General features: G+C 34.2%; 1 protein-coding gene and 1 long non-coding RNA gene across 2 annotated transcripts in view; one reads left to right on the forward strand and one right to left on the reverse strand.

Moving 5' to 3' along the window:
- Positions 1-8854: 8854 nt before the first annotated feature.
- Positions 8855-14706, forward strand: part of LOC124630977 (BMP-binding endothelial regulator protein-like) — a 44493-nt gene continuing 38641 nt past the window's right edge. Inside the window, exon 1 of the mRNA XM_047165041.1 lies at positions 8855-9207. The gene's annotated coding sequence lies outside the window, so the exon portion shown is untranslated. The remainder of the gene's footprint in view (positions 9208-14706) is intronic.
- On the reverse strand, positions 9842-14147 carry LOC124630979. The gene is made up of 2 exons (XR_006984462.1): positions 13938-14147; positions 9842-10035 (listed from the first exon to the last, which is right to left on the reverse strand). It is a non-coding gene; the product is annotated as an uncharacterized LOC124630979 (long non-coding RNA).

A 14706-nucleotide genomic window follows, 5' to 3' on the forward strand; every position in this document is an offset into this window, starting at 1 on the left:
ATACGTCATTCCTACACAGAAAGGTAGATTTTGTTTGATCCTATCTTCATTTAGATATACAAAGGACAGTAGATACGGCATTTAGGTAGCCATCTTCAAAGATAATCAATTCACATGTTAGATACCTGACATAGAGACCTGATATAGTTTCTAACGTCTTTATCATTCGGTATGACTAGCCACTGAATCTATATCAACAGTAAATCGCTTGTAATACTATACAATATTTATTAGAAAATCCTTCACAGTCATGACTAGAAGGATTGTTTGAAAACTCGTGATTGGACAAGGCAAGTCTTCTAAAAACGTCTGGAAGTCACCAGGTGATGTAATTGGTCATTGGGTAGTAACATGGGTTACCCGCTGTTATTAGGCATTTTGTATGTAAGACACAAACTAAATTGTCTTCGCAAAGTCCCACAAGCCACGTAGGTGTACAGTCGGCGAAACAAAAAAGGACACTCATACCAAATCATTTTTAAAGTCACATTTTGGGCGTCTTTCATCTCTATGGGTTAAAAGGTCTTTGATTTATGCAAACAAAATGCGAGGTTTACCATTGCTGTTCTTGTTAGCGCACATAGTTGTGTAGTTGACTGTACAACAGGCTATCTATAAGTACATGTATCGGCGCATCTGACCGTGCGCACCTCTGGACGCTAGCATACACTTTGTTTAGTCTGTAGCTATGTATATTTGAGCTAGGTTCCTTATGAGCTTTATGGCTAAACTGACCGTCTATGAACATTGCTTGTTTCTAGGTCTTGTTCGTATCAACATTTGGTTGTACAATTTTTAAATCGATCATGCAGGTTAATTAACTTAGAGTAGAGAGTACCCTTGTTTTTAGTCACTGTGATTTCGCAAATCATAAAAAGTGAAAATCTCTGGGTATTTTATACGTTTTCTTATGAGCATTATTATATTGTTTCTATGAAACTCGTGGCATTGACGGGAATCATAAAAGCTCCAATGGCAACTGCAAAACTAAGGTGACATAAGACACAAGGTTAGTTCCAAGAGTGCTTATACTAAAAAGACGAGTATTTATTTATATAATTGTATTAAATATGACGGTTTTCTGATTCTGAAATATGAAGCTTTTAGGGTTCCGAAAAAGTTAAAAACTGTCTAGTCATTGAGTCCATTGTCCAGTCGGTAACGCCAAATAAATATATATTTGCATGTTTATGCAAATATGGAGCCGTTTAACTACAGTGATGGATTGCTTTTTAGAAACTCTTCCAGGTAACCTGCCATATTATTCTTTATCTGTTCGAAAGAAACTAAGTTGACATTCCTGCACGCGTCGCGTAAAAACCGCATAGGTACCTACTGATTGATTGATACGATAGTCACAATTAGAATTTATTCAATAATTTATAAGCTGTTGTATTGGACGAGAAATGTCTCGTGCAGGACAGTTGTTAGTGGTTGACGTATTACCATAAACGTTCTTTATAAGAAGCCGACGGCGGTGGCGCCGCGTCGCGCCGATCATATTAGATAGAACACGGGAAATTACCAAGCTAGTTGAGATACGTGTTTAAACAACTATTTGCCCGATAATTGTACTCGTTTACCTATTCGAGCAATTTTAACAGAGCATATTTTTATTCGCGACCTATTATTATTTGTTTATTTTGCGTCGCGTGAATTATTAATAAGCAGGTTCGACATGATTGCTCTCGAGGTGTATATTTTCAAAGGTAATTGCTTGTATTGTATAAGTGGTAATGCGTTACTTTGTTTAAATCATTGCTTCGCTTGTTATGTGTTATTATTGATCGATTTACACAATTTAACTGGGATTCGTTAGGTATGAACTATGGTAATTTACTGAGCTGGCAGCAGTATGTGGCCTGTGGGTTATTAGTGGCGCCATTATCAGTTTACTATAGTAAATCACATAGATCGATAATGTCGGATAATGATCTGCGTCGTACAAGAATCGAGTGTGAATTGAGAAACCGCAAGCTTCGTAGCATGCATGTAGTGTGTTGACGTCGTATATATTTGTACGTAGTAGTGTAGTACGTACAGTTAATTTATGTCTGTAGGTTATCATATCGCTGTCGTAGATTGAACATTGCTCCAAATTGTGGGTACCGTAAAATAAGCTTTAGTATCAACATTTCCCTGATTTGAAATGAAGTGCCTAATAAGCAAAAACAGTTTAGTTGATTTTGTTGTTGCATTGGAGTAAAATTTTTATGTGCATTATAAATGTATGCTATATGATATCTTCTATTTCAGAATTTACAGTATATTGCTATGTCCATTAGATGATAACAATTTGTTATTTAGAATGACATCAGGAGAAGAATATCACATACAAGATTTGAAACGTAAACTCTGTTTTTAACGTAACCACGTGTCAAAAAAATATTTTCTACATAATAGAAAATCTATTTTGTTTTGTCACGTGGTAACGTTTAAAACAGAGTGTCAAAAAACACGTGTCAAAAAAATATTTTCTACATAATAGAAAATCTATTTTGTTTTGTCACGTGGTAACGTTTAAAACAGAGTGTCAAAAAACACGTGTCAAAAAATATTTTCTACATAATAGAAAATCTATTTTGTTTTGTCACGTGGTAACGTTTAAAACAGAGTGTCAAAAAACACGTGTCAAAAAAATATTTTCTACATAATAGAAAATCTATTTTGTTTTGACACGTGGTAACGTTTAAAACAGAGTGTCAAAAAACACGTGTCACACATTCGAAGTTAGTGATGTCCTAATGATGGCGTAGGTGCATACGTAAACCTATTCGTAACAGGATTAGTAAGTAATTATTAATCAAATGTTTGGCTGCCATACGTAGTCAATAAACGTAGGAAACACGAGATACGTTACTTACGTAGGTTTTACGTAGGGAAGTAATATTTTCGTTACTGTGACTATAACCGGGCTTACAATCATCTTATGACCTATTTTGGTATGGTTGAGCATTGAGTTTCCAGTATTGTTCTATGCTGCAACTATTTATACAGTTTACAGTTACGAATGCCATGTGTTACGTAGAGAATTGTATTTAAGATCATGTGTACGCGACCGATCAAATTATACCCTGATTTGGCAAAGTATATAATAAATATACCTTTTCAAGATAAAATATAGGGTTAGTGCATTCAAAAAGAAGATAAGTAGTGTCTTAAGAATTACATTTCTTGTTCAGCTGTTTCTATCTAACCGACTTTTATCTAAATACTTAAATATTATATTTCATACTACTAACTATTATATAATCTGTGATACTACTATATTACATTAAACGCCTTCCTCTCTTCTAACTATTTTGCTGTGCCCATCAGGGTCCATAATTGTGACTACCTCTATTATTTTATATTTTCCACCAAATGTACATTATGGAATGCAATAAATGATATGATATGATATGATATGACTATTTATAATACAGGTTTCCTAATTTACGATTAAATGTAATGTCTAGGTACATACTTGTGCTAGGTGTTCCAGGCATTATTACAACACTATAGTTTAGGTTTGCCATTAGTATCTGCTAACCTACATACTTATAACACTGGTAATAATCAATTTTAAAAATGTACTCGCACTATGCATTATGTATCAGTCCCAATCAGTATTCGTTGCTCATACGCCGTGTATATACGTAATATTATACACACTTATGTTTTTATATATCGTAGATATTGACACTAATTGGTAGCAACATTGATTTAGCTCCCATCCGTAATGTGGTTAAAAGGACTGCTGGTATTTCTAGATTCTTATCAGTACATTTGATTTAATCTGATTTCATTAAATTTTAACACGTATAATACATTATTATTGTAACTATACTGCTTTAATCTTACCATCCTTTTAATTAGAGAATTAATTTGTGAAAATTAAGCTTTTATCTGTTAATTTAAAGAGCTATGATAGGTTGAGATAACCTAATTATGCTTTAAGATTTAAAATGGTTCGCTGGAAACGTGCAAAAATCAACGTGAGAGATAAAACACCGAAATTTATTTATTTATTAATTAATACTTAATTTTTAATTTATTCAAAAGTATGTATTTTGGGGCCGCTCTTTAGATAAGATCACAGTTCGAGGTTGTGAGACAGATAGGCTATGGGAAGCCGGAACTAGTTGGGCCTTCCCGAAACAAGAGATTTCAACCGTGAACATTAATGGACTAATTTAATAGTTTATGAACATCTTCGTACAAACGAGCTACGATACAGCAGTTTAGAAAAAAATATGTAGCTATATAAAAAATGGTACTTTACATATGAAAAATAAGGAAAAACATTTGTATTAATGTATTTAAGGAGTTTGTATTATTTGATACCTAAATGTAGATATTTTACAGCAATATGTTATAGGAAAACGCATTTTGTTGGAAAACAAACAACAAATTCGAGATTTAGTTCCAGGCCCTTTTCTTGGTACTGTAATCTGTTTTAAAGATTTTTACTCGGTGTACTTGCCATACCTGGAATAGCCATATGTACTTCTTTTGGCTATAATATAAATAATATGTTACGGGAATCAATCTGATTCCTCGTATTACTGCGAATAATCACTCAGCTGCTTCGCCAAACTGGCCTCTAATATATAAAAATATATGTTAGCATGTAGTGTAGGGCCAAATAATTATGTACTCGGAACACTCGAAAACTTACCCAATACCAATTCCTTTACCCTTTCATTAAATAAGCAATCATAATAAAGACGAAAATACACCCAAACACATTTGTAACGTCAAATCTCGAACATACCAAACATGGGATAATCTTAAAAAAATATCTTAATCCTCAAGAAACAGATAATTGTACACATTCACTCGGATGAGTATCGGACTTTAATGACATATCCGAAACATTATCCGATGATTCGCACGATCGATTTCGAGATACCGAGAAATCTTTTTTCCGAATAATCGACATAAAGATACGAACAGGAAGCAAACAACTCAAACAAATCGAGGATTCGTTCATCGTTATCAGTTTACGAATCCTATTTTCATTGCTATTCTCGAAAATGAGTCAATGATTATTTCGATTGCAAGTAATCATTCTGTACATCAAAGGAAAACCGCAAAATGTTTCCCAGAAAAGGAAATTTATCAATAGTCACTGGCCTTGTAGTTGCTGTACTTTTAAGCCAGAGAAGTTAAATCCTATTTTAGTTAAACAGGTAATGCATTTATTTTTAGAGAGTATACCTTTGAAATAAAGTGATTTCTACAATTAGAAATACTCGTAAATGTGTAATTGACTGTGCCGCATTAACCTCTGATTCTTCGAAAACACAACAACGTTTTCAGAATGTAGCCAGTTACTAGAATTATACTGCGGTCTACCAGTAAACACTAAACTGTCAATACTTATTCACTCTTATGAGCTATCTAACCTTTAAACCTAATACCTTAGCGCTAAGGTAAGGCGGCCCGGCGCCGGCGCACGGCCGCGCCAATCATTCGTGGCGCCTGCGTCGCGCACCTACGTATAAAACGACATTTTATTTACTGTAGGATTAATCAATCATTAAGTATTGCGTTTTGAATGATTAATACTTTTAATCATGAAGAATTGTGGACACTTTGTTGGTTGATGCAATTATTTTTAGTTTAGATATGCATTTATTAGATTAAAAGATATGAAGTGTTTTTCGCTTTTGTCTGTAATACTTATCAATTAGCTAACAAACAGGTACAGCTAAGTCGATTCTTGTGCGTGTCAAACCCAACTACAAAATAGAGACATATGTTTTCCTAGTTAAAAATAATACCTAATAAAAAGTAAAGAACTAGCGAAATGAGTCACGGCAACCCATCCCTATCGTGTTAGTCTACAGAAGTGGCACGCTTCGTATGACAAACCGATGGACAGATTGTCGCGTAAATTCTACGATTCCTGTGAACATGCGGGTGACTCAGCCTATCAGTCATCGTGTAGTAAAAGGTAGTAAGTACTTTATGTAAGTATGTGAATCTTCCTTGATGCTTACTTTATTTCATAAATGTAATTTCGAGAGCAACCAATTTGAATTGGTTGCAAGAAGGTATGTCACCTGTTTTAGAAAATAGTAAAGAGATGGAATATAAATAATATTACCTACCTATATCAATTTTAAAGCAAGCAACAATTTTATAAAAAAGATCATTCAAGAAAGAACCTTATCTAAAGCCCTCCTTTGAAAATATCAGGTGTTAGGAAAATAGTTAAAGAGATTTTTGTCACATGTTGAAAAAAAAACACACCTTTTTGGTACTAACACCATATATTAACATCAAATTAATATATTCAATATCCGCGACAAAATGTCCCGTTTTTCAGTACAATAGGCCCATCTGCATCGAGACACGTGTGGGGTCTTGCTTGTGAGCTTAAAGATTACAATACAGGAGATTTATTGCTATTTAAATGTCTAGATGCGTGTCATAAGTCCCGTTACTTCTAATTACACGACAAAGGTTTAGCATGATGCGGTGCTCATTTCTGATAAACATTAATGTATTTATTGCTGGCTGGCTTTTAATCGCACAAAAGGCCTTTGTTCTTTGTATTCAATTAAGTTTCTTGAAGATTTTAAAGCCTGGACATCATTTCCATAAACATCAAGCTAGAATGCGTGGAGGCAGTGGAGGAGTTGATATAGGTGTGAATATGTGAGGACACCTATATTTGCGCCAAAAGGTTAGCAAAAATATATACTTAGAGCGAAAATATATGCTTAGAGTGAGAGAGATATATGTATGCTGTTACAGCTAAAGACAATGTACTGAAAGAAAAACTGATGAATGATGATCAATTATCGCATGCTCCATTGTGGTAAGTGGCAATACTTTTGTTTAAAAACGAGGATTTCCTACACTGTACAATAAAAAGAAGGAAAAAACTTATTACATGACAAGATTAATTACGTATCGATGTCGTTCATAACTGTCGTTGTTTGTTGTCTGTCGTCGCGTGCGCAGTGACGTTGACTGATGTCATATCTAGTGGAAACATTGATTGGTATTGAATCAGCACATATGAAGTCGTTATCTGTAACACTTGGCAGGAAAAAATGTATCAAGGTATTATTGCAAGTGCCATTTCATTCAATATGCCGTCTTTGTTAAATTCTTAAAGTGTTGTTCATAATGAGGCGTGCGTTCAAAGATAAAGTTTATGAGTGATTCGAACCCGGATACTTTCTGAATGGATTGTGTTACGTACTGCATTTATGTAACCCTGATTTCGAGTGGTACTTCAATTTTTCAGTAATTCTTGTTGCTTGTGGAAATTGAGAGGCTATTTGCCCAAATCTTACTGTAGTAGAAATAAGTTGTACTCTTGATAAAAACTCAAACAACGATCTAAATAGAACATGCCAAATGAATGCCCCACATCAGCATCCAAGTACAAAATATGAGATGCGTTGATCAACCCAAATATTCGTACGATAATAAGAGCCAATTAGCCATTAAATTAGCGTAGGAATGATAATGAAATTTCCGAATGAGCAAATAGCAACAGTCTATTATGGCCAATACGGAGCAAAGGTCACGCTAAGTATTCATAGTTTATCAGTACTGGTATCTAGTTGGAGGAATAAGTGGCCGAACATATGCCACTCACATGTTCCTGCCTTGGCAGTGTTGAAAAATTTAATCATTTGTCACATTGAGAGCTCTCATCTTGTTCCGATTGACTACTATTCATTTAGTTAAATAATAGTATTATAGATATCAAGTACCCAGTTATGAATAGTAACACAGATAAAAGCAATGAAATAGCGTAAAGGTCAATTTGTTTTTTTTTTTTTATATATATTATCATTGTGATATGGGTAATGGGGGTCGCTTGTGTTACATGAATGAACGACAATCTTAGAAGTAGGTAATGCTAATTTAGAACTGAATTGTAAGTAATGAAAAGCTTTCAGGGCGCTAAAATTGAGATCCAACGGGAATGGGATAGGGGTTGAAATGAAAGGTATGTACTTTCGGAAACTTCTAACATTAAAAAACTACCGTTATTGCAATGACCCGATACATGGCATAAGTCTACCTCGTTGTACAGATTTTACATGTTTGAATATTGAAAATACATTTATTAATAAATGTATTCTCAGAAAAGTCTAAACCTGAATCATATGAGATCGTTATTAATTTATTGCGCACTTCGTCATTAATTTAAATGCGAATGCGACAATACTATTGTCAGGTGTTTCCTATTATTATCCACAGTATTTGCATGTTACGATGTTTCATTCAATAAATCCTTAGTGTAGTCAATTGTACACTGCGTAATATAAAGGATTTGAATAGATATTGACGTCAAAATTACGAGCCGGGCATTACACGGATGTTGATTAACATAAATTAATGGTCAACATCATTTGTCTTCAGATACATTACACAAATGAACATTATAATTTATTTTGTTGTAGATACCAAGACTGGTTGTCTGCCTACCTCCTAGGTTCATTAGTCAAGTTACCACAGAATACTTCACGTGCAATATGAATGCAGGAATATGACATTTAGGAAACCTTACAAGAAATCATTTCCCTAATGAGTAAACAGAATTAATTATGTATCGTTGTGATATTTGCTCCTTGCTCCAGTTGAGATAAGAGCAACAGGGCCCATTAGCGGATATTTATTGCCTCGACACGGACCTATCTGACGACATCCTAGTAACATAAATTGACAAGTGATATTTAGTGGTTGCAGTGGGTTTGGGCTGTGGTGCGTGGTGCGGCAGTGTGCGCGGCCGTGTGCCAGTTCAGCAAGTGCATGGTGCTCGGGGTGCAGCGCAGGTCGCGGCGCGGGAGGCTGTCGGAACTGGTCCGGCGCACGCGCGGGGCAGAGTCTCGCGGCGGCCGGCAGCGACGCGCCACCGGCCAGCCTCGCCACTCAGTGCACGCGCTGCCTCGCCGCCGCCAGCCTGCGTGGCCGATCGTTCACCACGCTCCTAAACAGATCCCGAGACCTCCGACGCACGCTCACGTCACACGCGATCTACTACTCAACATTTATTCCCTTAATATTACTGAAAAAATAACGACCCCCCGAAAACTTTGCAAATATTTCTAACACGTGAGTTTCGCCACCGCTGTTTCTGTTTACATTTTCCGAAGGTGCTATTTTTTGTATTATCAAGTTTCTTTAAAGTGCATCGCGAGTGAAGTTATTATTTTTGACGGTGCTGGAGGAATCGCGATACTACATTTTAAGGTAAGAAAATTTTATTCAAAAATTTTCATGAAAGTTGGAATTGTCCATTGGGGGAAGTTTTTATACTGTGATCATTATGAAAATATTTAATGGTATATTAGAAAGTCACTTGCACAGCAACGAAACAAGTTAACGTACTATAAGTAATCAAGTAGGTACTCGAGTTGATGTAACCTCGTTATGTTGGGGCAAGTTAAATAATGTCCGATTCTTCAAACGTATTTACATATTTGGCAAGTTCGAACTCTTAAATATATTTGAATCAATCATCATTTTCCTTATTGATAATGATGTTATTTTTTACTTAAGCAAACAATCAAATGCCATACATACTCGGGGAAGTAGTGACTAGAGTTAGCAAACTTAGTTCGCAGGTTTCGAATGTAAATTTGAGTAAAACGTATAATAACGATAAAGCGCGATACTAGTAAGTGTTGTAGTAAGGTAACACGGCTATAAACCAGTTAATGATGTGGTAACTCTAATATGATATTCATCCACTACAACCGCGAGGTGTACGACACGCGCATATTGCCACGAAGTTATTCGAATGCCACTTATCATACAACTCGAATAAATTTAGAAAGCTATCAACAGAAATTAAATATAGGCAATAACAAATAAAAATCAGTTGTCGCGTATACAATCGTAACTCAGACACACTTTAATTGATTAAATTTATTTTTAATTGGTTTATTATATTTGTAATTCAAAAGTATTTGTATATTGCTTCATTATTCTCATAAATTTAATGTAATGTATCGGAATTTATGGCCATTGGACGCTGCTTGGTGTTTTTGTTATTGGGACTACAGTATCAAACAAAACCTGAAACAAAATAATATAATCGTTATGACTATGTATATTAAAATACTGTATAATTATTCTATTTAAACAAGACTTAGACTGGGACACAAATTACTTATTTTCATTTTATTATAATGTATGATTCATTTATGTCCTGAAACTGAAAAAGTTGCGTCAGAAAATGTTACAGAACATTGCTTCATTCATTAAAACAAAGTACATTAAAAATGGGTTACTACGAAGATATTGTTTTCCCAATGTTATGAAATATTATTATCAGTCGAATCTTGACCTACAAAGTGAGGAAAATTTGCTGTAAGCCCAATGTTTCTCATCACCTTCTTCATATCAAACCTACCTTCTTCAAACTTAATAGGATAGATATTGATTTATTTTTTTTATAATCTGGGATATCTTAAGAAATTTTCACTTTTTCAGAAATTTTCAGATCTGTTTATTATTTTTAGCTTTCATATAATGTTAATAAGGGTATGCACATTTTATACAACCCACAGATAAATTAATCAGGTTGTATAAATGACAACCGCCATGTAAAAATGTTAGCTTTTCCACTTAAGGGAATTAAAGATTTATTATGAAGAAAATATGAATGAGCTTTTCTTTAAGCCCCGAATACCTTATTATATAGGCACATATTTTGATATTAATTTGTAGTGGTAATGATGACTCGGCCGTAACGCTTAGGAATAGTTATCAGCAAACCAGTATGATTAATTAAATCGTTATTTGGCTAGAATATTATAAACATTAATAGAATTAAAACTTACCTTGTAAGTCTCAAGATCTTACCCAGTGTCTTATGGTTTCACGTGTCCTGTAAAATCTTTGTTCTGTGATTTAAGCCACGTGACTTAAAATTTAGCCAATTGTCTCAAGTGCAATCATAATAAATCTGGAAACCTACTGCTATATACTATACTGTATGTATAGGTGTACTTTATGGTGACTGGGAGACCAATGAGTTTGATTGAGAAGATGATTTTAACTCTCCTGTAAACGTTGATATTCCGTGAAGATGGCATATCACATCATATAAGGCCATCGAGATAGTAAAATGATTTAAATTAGGGCAATCATACAGAATCACCGGGTTCTCAGAAGGCAAATGGACATATATAACCAATAACCAGACCAAATATAGCCTAAGCTACTCGGGAAAAGTTTCAGTAGTTTCAGAGCCTTTAAGGTACAAACAAAAACATCCTATTTATTATATAAGACTAATAATGACAAAGTAAATATCATCTCTCCGTGAATAAAATAATAATTACTATTTCAGACAACAATTCATTGAACTCCTTTGTTCGTTATTCCTTTTTTATTCAATAGTGATTCATGACCTAGACAGGAGGCAATAACCATAGACACATTAATCCTGACTAGAAGCGCTCTCTGTGACGACACACAGTTTCATCGTTTCAGCGAAAGATTGTATGTATGACTAAGCGATCATTCATACAGTCGTAGTCACTTCTAGCATTCAATAATTTTGTAACAATTGTAGATATATCTAAAGTAGTACATCTTGCATTGTGTACTTGTATTGTTAACTGTAGTAAATAAATATCGTACTTCATAATAAACATTACGTAATTCTTCAACAATAAGATGTCGTCCATAGTTTTTAAAAGGAAAACAAAGTCTTTTTTATAAGTATTGTCTTTTTGGCAGACGTTCAAGTTTTATATCCGCAATCTATCCAACAAAAGGTTTCGTCAAAATATTATCTTGATGTAGATAAAATTAATCATCATTGTTTGTTTAAGTCCTACTATCCTCTATAAGTACTAATAGTTAATGAGTATTAAATAGTAAAGCCCAAAAATTACGTCTGAATAGGTCAAGTACTCATACTCTATTTGATTCGATTTTTGGTAAATATAAGAATTATATTAACAAGATTTCTTATTTTGCATAGTTTATCATATCGATACTCTTTGATCAAACTCGTAAAAGGAATATTTTTTCCCAGCTAGGCATATTCTAGTGTGACGTACACAAGTGAGCGTTTGAAATCAATCTAATATTTCAATGATAAGAGTGGATAAGTAGGCATTTCACGCAGTCATAATGTTTTTCAAATATCAAAGTATATTCCATCCTTGTCAGTGGGAAAAATCTTGTTATTTTCGAAATTATAAAGGATGTTGACGAATTAAATGTGACTATTCTCTGTGTTTTCACGGGTATCCTCTTCCCACAATCGGGTAAAAATCAGACTATGTCCTTTCTCAGGATCTAGACTATCTATTTACCAAATTGCATTTAAATCGTTTCATCAGTTTTGACGTGAAAGCGTGGCATACAGACAGACGGATAACATTCGCACTATGTAGCTCAGTTTATAGCTATAAAAACACAAGTTGATAATATAGATTCTTTTTCTCATTAATCATTGAAATTATATCATAACACACAAAAAAATGTTATTACATATTTGGAATATAAACATTCGTGACTCGGAGTCAATGTACTCGAGCTAGGTACCTAAATGATAAAGTCTGAAATAAATATCTAAGCTAAGAGAACAGACAGTATGTGGGTTCAGAAACTCGATGCCGTGTGCAATACCTGTTCAACTTTCCTTAGTAGGTACCCCGACTACTTATTGTTTTATTACCTTCCGAAGACACGGCGCAACTAATTAGGATATTAGTGATGTCATTGGGGACGAAATAAACTTTTGGAGCAGCCATACTTGAAATCGAAATCGTTTTTGATAAAATATTTGTCTTTGTTCGTACCTGATAAGTTTCTTTTAAATGTAACCACAGTATAGTAATTTATGGTAAAAAAATATCTTTTTTTAACACAAAGGCTTTGTCTTGAGCTCGCAGCGATTCGGATTTCCCGATATATTTACGATACGCTATGTATAACATAAAGAATTCACTAACCATTGTCTTCACGTATAAAGTCTCGCACTTTATCACAAAAAAAGATAATTGGAGGACATTATTAGAAATCGTTGTCTAGACAACGAACAATCAAAAACACAGATCGTGTTGGTTTTTCTTAACAATAGTAGGATGTTTAATTAATACAAAGTGTAGCGGAGATAACCTTTTAAACTGGAAGATAAAGCGAGTAATTTCTCCGAGCGTTTCTCATGAACACTCGGCTAATTAAACTTAAGTCAAACTTAAGTGTATCTTAAGTTAGGACACTTCAGGTTGCGCAGACGCAGAATACGCTAGCAGACATGTTTACTACTTTCTTGTTAAGCGAACCTTTTCAAAATGCTTCTACAAGTTACAAGTTAGTCTTCGTTTTGAGACGGAACGCTCGCCGCCCATAATTATTGGTCTTCAAGCCATCCGTTTGCTTAACTGACCGCCTTTCGTCTTATCCTAATTATGTGTCTCGATAGTAAATGTACGAGTTTGTAACTAAATGTAGCTTTAATGCTGTCAGTGTTACGATATTGTTTATGTGTTACACATAAAAGGTTTAAAACTAGCAAGTTTTATTTAATTAAGTATCTTTACTTTTGGACATAAAATATCATACACGAAACAAATAATCGGTTTTAATGCCTAATTATTAGGCTACAATGAACCTAAATAAAATAGGACGAATTGGTAACTTAATGAGAACTTTGGGAAGCATTTTAATTACTAAAACTTAGTTTCAAATTTTCGTAACCATAAAAGAACTACACCGGCTACGCCGTAGCTGCTTGTAGCCATTTTCTTAAAAAATAATAATGTTAAGATCTTGATAATGTATTATTGAATTTACAGTTTTCAAGTGAACGCACAATCCTTCTATAATTTACTAACAACTTATATGATTTGTAATGTCAGTAGTTTTCAAAGGAAAGCACATCTTCCCAGTACTTTGTAAACCCGGATGTTGTTATCGATTTAATGAATGCAAACTAATTGATTCCGACCACCTACCTTGTCACTTACCAGCCGTCCATCTTATGTAAGTGAGATATATTTGCATTTGCTCTGTTAATATGAGGTCAAACAGCCGTGTAAAATCCATTTACGTGATATTCAGACGCAATTATATTGAACGCAGATGTTATTAGAATAATTATAATAATTTAATATCAGTACGCAAGCCAGACGTTCCGCCATTAAGTCTACTTTCATCAAAACCGATATCAGATTAATGAAGGCTCACTTTATGTAAACAAAGAGATTACATACACTGATGAAATTGTATTGCAATCGAGTGAACAAGCTAACTCTTATCGATAAGCACGTCATCGAGTAAATCAATCCGTGGTGACGTAACATATGATCATAATCGGTAAATATTTAAAGAATTCAGTTTATCGTGTTGTTATACAAACTAGGAATTCATGAGAGTACGATTGTTTTCTTCGATATCTTAATTGCTTATCGATTACTGCATTCCTTTACAATAGTGTCTGCTAGTGATGTAACTGCAGATAACATGCCATGAAAACAGGTGAATAATGATTGTATTGTTGTTCATAACATAATCGAGTTATAACATAATCTTGGCGCTTTGCCAAGAATTAGGAGAAAACTTTATAAGAGGCTTTTCCGAGAAGAAAACGTTCGTTTAATCTCAAATCATTAGGTACCGTGTATCTGGTCGGAGGTGAAAGAAAAATGATCCAGATGAGAGTTCTTTGTAATTTACTTACTCATCCTTGAGTTTTCGTTCCCTATTGACCTAGTTTGGGCACTT

Source organism: Helicoverpa zea, chromosome 6, assembly GCF_022581195.2.
Source record: "Helicoverpa zea isolate HzStark_Cry1AcR chromosome 6, ilHelZeax1.1, whole genome shotgun sequence".
Classification (NCBI taxonomy): Eukaryota; Metazoa; Arthropoda; class Insecta; order Lepidoptera; family Noctuidae; genus Helicoverpa; species Helicoverpa zea.